Source organism: Haliaeetus leucocephalus, unplaced genomic scaffold, assembly GCF_000737465.1.
Source record: "Haliaeetus leucocephalus isolate CR32 unplaced genomic scaffold, Haliaeetus_leucocephalus-4.0 Scaffold473, whole genome shotgun sequence".
Classification (NCBI taxonomy): domain Eukaryota; kingdom Metazoa; phylum Chordata; class Aves; order Accipitriformes; family Accipitridae; genus Haliaeetus; species Haliaeetus leucocephalus.
In genome coordinates this window covers 4727153-4733313 of record NW_010972909.1, presented here as the reverse complement: position 1 = coordinate 4733313, position 6161 = coordinate 4727153, and positions in this window count along the sequence as shown.

The window sequence follows — 6161 nt, the reverse complement described above, 5'->3', positions numbered from 1 at the left end:
GCTGTGAGCACACATTGCTGGGTCATATTCAGTTTTTCATCCACTAATACCCCCAAGTCCTTTTCCTCAGGGCTGTTCTCAACCCACTTATCGTCCAGCCTGTATTTGTGCTTAGGATTGCCCCCACCACAAATGCTAAGCCCCTCACCACTATTCCTTTTCTTGGAGACCCTACAGTTCTTGTGCAGGCAAGGCTTAGGCAGGCTTTCGGGAAACAACAGGATTTCATGGCTTGGGCCACTGATTTTGGTAGTGAATGTACTTGTGTGAACTCAGCAGGGCACGCCTGGGCAATGAGATTGTGCTCTAAGCCAAGCCAGAAACGTTACCGCTCTGCTGCTGGCGGATGGAAGAGGACAACCAAGAAAGGATCTGAGTAGACTGGGCTTGAAAGCGTTCTAAATCAGGCCTGAGCAGAGGTGTAGTGACTACAGAGTGTGGCATCTGCCCTCCCACACATGTTGCAGATTAAGGTAATGAATGCACCCGCTGACAGGGTGTTCATGGTTTGATTAAGCAGCGGGGAGGGGGCTGGAGCGTCGGAGCTGCCCAGCAGAGCAGCTCAGAGGAGCTCGACTGCTGCAGCAGGAGAGAAGTTGTTCAGACCCCCAAAATCAGAAGGCTGGGATCAGAAACCCTGCGCTCCTTCAGTGCTTCTGGGAGGTTCCATCTGATCCTTGGGGACCAGGGTGTGTGATAGCCCTCAGAGCAGAAGCAGAAATGCCGTGTATCGTTGGGATGGGGAAGCTTATGGGATGGGGAGGAGGGGTGCTGGAGGGGGCGGGGGGGGGGGTTGTAAGTTAAATATGGTGGTTCCCACTGGGGCCCGATGGCTAATTATCGCTGTGTGTGTGACTGGAGAACACAGCTCCTTGTAGTGGGCAGTTTGTACAAAACCAACTAAGACGACTCCAGGAAGGTTAAAATGTTTTCAGAAACAAAGTTCTTAAAAAAGCGGGACATTTTTCTTTAGTTAAGCGGAATGAAAGTTCAGACACAACAGAGCTGCTGAGTCTCAGACTGGAGCAAAGTCAAGAAATCTGATCAAGTCCCTGCTAAAACCCTGTGGGGATCTGTCCAGCTCTTGGCAAACCCCCTCAGCTGCCTGCAGAGAGCTGTGTAAACACACATTTGCAAACAGTTGTGAAAGAACCAACTCCATTCACGTAGGGCATGGGTCACATTCATGCTAAGACCCTCTTTTCCCCTTTGGACTGTCCTGGCAGCGAAACTAGATTGTCATTTGTATCTATTTTTAAGTTCTTTCATGTTGCCAAATTGAGCGTTCGTGTAAAGGAGGATCAGGCCTGGATCGGTTTACATAGGCAGCGTCCCAGAGATTTTGCCTGTCTGTCTCCAGTGGCAAAGACAGATCTATCCCAGCCACAACTTCTACAGGTTTCACCACGCTATATAACCTTTAATATGCAAATAGGCCCTTTGCAGGGTTTCTTCTCCAGGTGTTAAAGCACAAATAAAAGATACACAAAAGCATATTCACGCATACATGACCTCTTTCCTAGCGCATATTGGAAAGTTAATGCTTTATTTTGATTTTGTGCCCTGTCTTTGTGTTAAGTAAGTCAAATATTCGTATTCTGTTAGATAATTAAATATACTAATGAACAGCGAACTGTGAAAATCCAGCTTTTCCTGTTGTTGTTTCGAGGCAATCGTGTGGAAAATTTCTCTGGTGTGATTCTACAGTGGAAAGCAATTGCCTTGGAAAACACAACTAACTAGATGTTGGGGAAGAATTGGTCATAATTAAGCAGAGTGCCATGGAGTGAAGTTGCCTTCAAGGCAATGAGTCCTGAATTTTTTTTTTTTTTTGCAAAGTAATTCAGTGGATGAAATGAAGAGTGCTCCTCTTTACCTCACTTCCACTTTCCCTGGTTAGCCATTGGTGCTCCACTTTTTAAGTAAGTGGTGGGATAGGGTTTTAAACCTCCTCAGACATAGAAGGGAATTACACCGAATTCCTTACTTTGTAGAGGAAGGTCCTATGTGACATCAGAGGTGCCACTGGCAAAGGTGGTGTATACGTGGTTGGGCTATACAAAACGTGAGCTCAGCTCTTACCTTCAAGAACAATAACTTCGCATCTACACCATTGGTTCTCTTTGTGCACGAGGCCCATCCACCTGTCAGATGATTCTCTAGCTCTCATGTCAATTTTGTGTTCAGCTGGCATGCAATTCTATACATAGCCAACAAGTCACAGTTTTTTATACCAAGAAGCAGGAAAAAGGTCTTCAGGACTGCAGGTTATCAGGTTTCCAAAGCACTTCAGACTATTAACTCTGAGGACTTCTGACAAAACTAAGTAAATTCTCGCTTTGTGGTACACGTTTGATTAATTTTGTGTTCATTCTTGGCAAATATGGCAACATGTAGTTCTCAGAGACCATGCTAGTGAGTAGATTTTTTAAGGGCAGCAACTGTCTCAGCAGGGTTTCTGCTGAGGTAATAACAACGGACAATGAGCTTCTTGTCAGAAACCTTATGAGGCAGAAGAAAAAATGTCTTGGAAGCAGGTAAACTTTGCTTTAAGTTCTGCTTTGAGTGGGAGAAGAGAGTGCTGAAAGGTTGTCAGTAGCTATAGAGATAGACTGGGGAAAACAACGAATTTTGGAAGCACAGTGGAAATTTGGATCATTGTAAGGTTAGGCAAAGTACATGTTGGGGTTACAAGGAAATGTGGGTGTGTGCATGTGGGTGTGTGTGCCCGCCCATGAGAGTAAAAGAATTTTTGGGGGTTGGCTTCCAGGTCTGACTGCTTGTAAATGCAGAGTGCTACCCCAATATGGCCTGAGGGCAGAGCTCAAGTTGTGGAAATTGAATCCTGAACAAGATTCTGTCAAGCTGTTGGGTACAAGGGGTGTTAAAGTACCTTTTGGAACCAAACTGCCCAAGTAAACAGCCATTACTGTTGTCAGAAGAGTCACTCCTTTCATCTGGAAACAAAGAACCTTGTTTAAGGTGTTGTCTGTGCCTATGGGGAGAAACAGGTTTAGTGGCTTTCCTTTTAGAAAAGGATTTAGGGGATTGTCTGGAAGGAGCACTTGGCTGCAGCCCAAGTCATGGATCAAAATGCAAAACAGAGGAGAAGATTTCCAATGGTCTACTTCTGCTCCTCTAGGTAGATGTTGACTTTCGGAGGTCTTCGGTCAACGTGCTGGTTGTTCCGGGAACTATTCTGAGCTCAGACATTTAACAGCAGTTCTGGCATTTAATGGCTTGGGGGTGGGAACAGCAGAGAAGAAAAGGAAAAAAAGAGAACATTTGGAAGGACAACTGTAGTGCCTGGCTTCCTTATTTCAAACTGTCTTATGCCTACTGAGTAACAAATCAGTGCAGGATCAAGACTGGATCTCGGTCTCCTCCTGGTGTCACTCCTTTGATTTCAGTGAACTGTTTTGTTTTAGATAGATATGAGTGAGTAGAGGAATAGCTCTCAGGTATCAGATACCTGCAATTTATTCTTCCAATGTCAAAATCTCATGATTTTTCTTCTAGGTAACTCTTGGCATAGGTACTGTTCATAAGCCCGAACCTGGAAGCTGGTTGAATTGAAGGCATTCATTATCTTGGGCCATGAATATAATGTAACCCCAGAATAACTGGGTATAAATATATTGCATATGCAATAAAAGTGGGGAGTTATGACTTGAGGACTTAAAAAAAGCCATTTTTTAAGTTCAAGACAATTAGGTTTACCTTTCATCTTCTTTCTAAAAGGAAAGTTGGGTAAAACTCTCACTCCAAGAGATTAAGAATAAGAACAAGTCTTGTGGAGCTGGGTCTGTCCCAGTACTTTATAATGGCAGTGTGTATCCCGATTTGCAACGAATAGTGCCCTTCTCTTAAAGTAATTTTGCCCAAACGAGTAGAATTTACTGGAAATTTCTACACAGCATAGAATGGGAATATATACTCGACTTGTGAGAGTGCATAATGTGTATGAGCCTCAGATTTGAAAAGGAAAACAGTACAGAAGGCAGGAGCACAGTTTGATTAATTCTTGGAGTCTGGCATTTAGAGACTCCTAATTTACAGATTTTTGCCTTTGATAACTTAAAAGTAGAGACTACAGGAAAAATCCCTGTCTCATTAAAGTTGGTAGAAATTTCAGAGATTACCCTTGTGTATAATGCTAATCTTGTCCATGAATCTGAATTAAAATTATAAACTGCTTTATCTACCCCTTCTGTGCTTATGCAGTAACTACTCAACTTGCCTAAGTTCCAGGTGATTTCTAAGACAGTTGCTGGCATTTATTCAAGGATTCCTTCCTAAAAAAACATAGAAACGATTTCTGGTGCAGGGATCAGAACCACAAAGTCACTAAATTCCTCAGTCCCAGTGGAAAACTGTGGATTAGGAATTAGGAGAGGTAGGTGTAAATTTGGTGAGCATTGGGGTAGATGTCTGGTGAGAGTGAGGATACAGCAGGAGAAATGGGGTAGGCATGTTAAAGAAGAGACTGGAAGCAAATTATGAAGTTAGAAGTAGCTGGAAAAGAAGAAAAGGGCATAAAGGCAACAAGTGGACAAGGTCTAGTTGCAAGAGGAATTGAAGCCAACAAAATATTCCTTGCTAGAACTGGAAGGGAACCCAGGAGCCATGCCAGCACACAGCTGTGCAGCTTACTGGCAAAATGCGATGGTCCACACTAGAAATGCTAAACTGGTGCAGCTGTCATCTACTCCATGAGCTCCAGGAACTGAGATTAGACTGAGGTGACTCACACGAGTGTCAGTAAAATGCCATATGATGAAGTTTCCTTTTTATTCACTTGGCAATTTTAGAGCAGATGTGATGTGTGATACATGGAAGTACACACACATGGACTCTGCTCCCCTTTGCTAAACATGAGACTCAAGATGGACTCCCAGTGGCTGCTGTCAATGCAATGGGTGGATCTGAGGAACTTTACAACAACACCATCTTTCAGGGCACAGCCTTGAATCGTGCCCAGCACTGGGTGCTACAGGCTTTGCATCCTGGCTTCGGATTTGCAGGAGCTCTGAGTCCTCATGGCTGCAACTGAAATCTCAGAAACTGGGTGTTAGATACAGAGCTTGCCAATTTTGCTAAGAACTCTGAATAACTGGGACCTTCAAAGTGGGCTGTCACATGAGCGATACTTTTAACTTTAACATCCCTCTCTTTCTTGTCCCCATCGGTAAAGGATGTTTTGGGGGATAACATCATTCCTGCTTGTGAAGCCTGCAGACACCGTGCTGTGGAGCAGGCAAGAAGTACAAAACACTCAATCAATCCCGTCTTTACCTTCTCTCACTATAGCACTGAAGGACTCAGGCAGATGATTTACATTTGCTACTTGTGGGAAATCCCATGGGGAAATTAAACCTTCTGTCTTCAGAGCAGGATTTGAATAAGAATGTCCTGAGGCCACACGCAGAATGAGGAGAAATGAATGAGGAGAATGGCTGTAAATGAGTACAGACCAGCCCAAGCACTTTGAGCACTGAGAGAAGTACTTTAAAAGGAAAAGATAAAAAAAGGTCCAGGATCACTCAGTTCCACAATTTATCAAATTTCAATCTTACAAAGGAGCTGAATTACAGTTCTTCAGGCACTACCTCATTTTTGACTTTTTCTATCTTTTAAATGCTTGACCTTACAACCTTAACAGTGTTCCTCTAGTACATTTTTAAGGGAGGGAATTCATGTACATACCCACCCACAAGCCAGGTGTGTGCACTATAGTTACTTAACATACACACTAGATGATACATATTTCAATTAAAAAACACTTCTAGAAAGTAGTTTTTAGTTAGCCTGTATTGCTCTTATAAGTGGTATGCCTCACTTAGGGAATGGTATGGTGGGGGTTTTTTTAATGTCTGAGCTTTATTAAAAGCTCTGGGGAAAAAAGGGTGAAATTAAGACTATTTCTTTAGTTAGATCAGCTTGTAGTCCATGTTAATAACCAATCTGCACTGAGATTTCTTCCAGTGTCCTAAAAAAATTGCCCTCAGATTTTTGTTCTCGCTTGTAACCAAACTGCATCTGGTCCACAGATGATTTATGTGTCAGGAGACCTATAACATGCTTGTATGTACACATGGGGATTCACAAACATGTGATGCATTCAGGCTAGGGCTCTCCATCATCCTGCATACCCCATATGG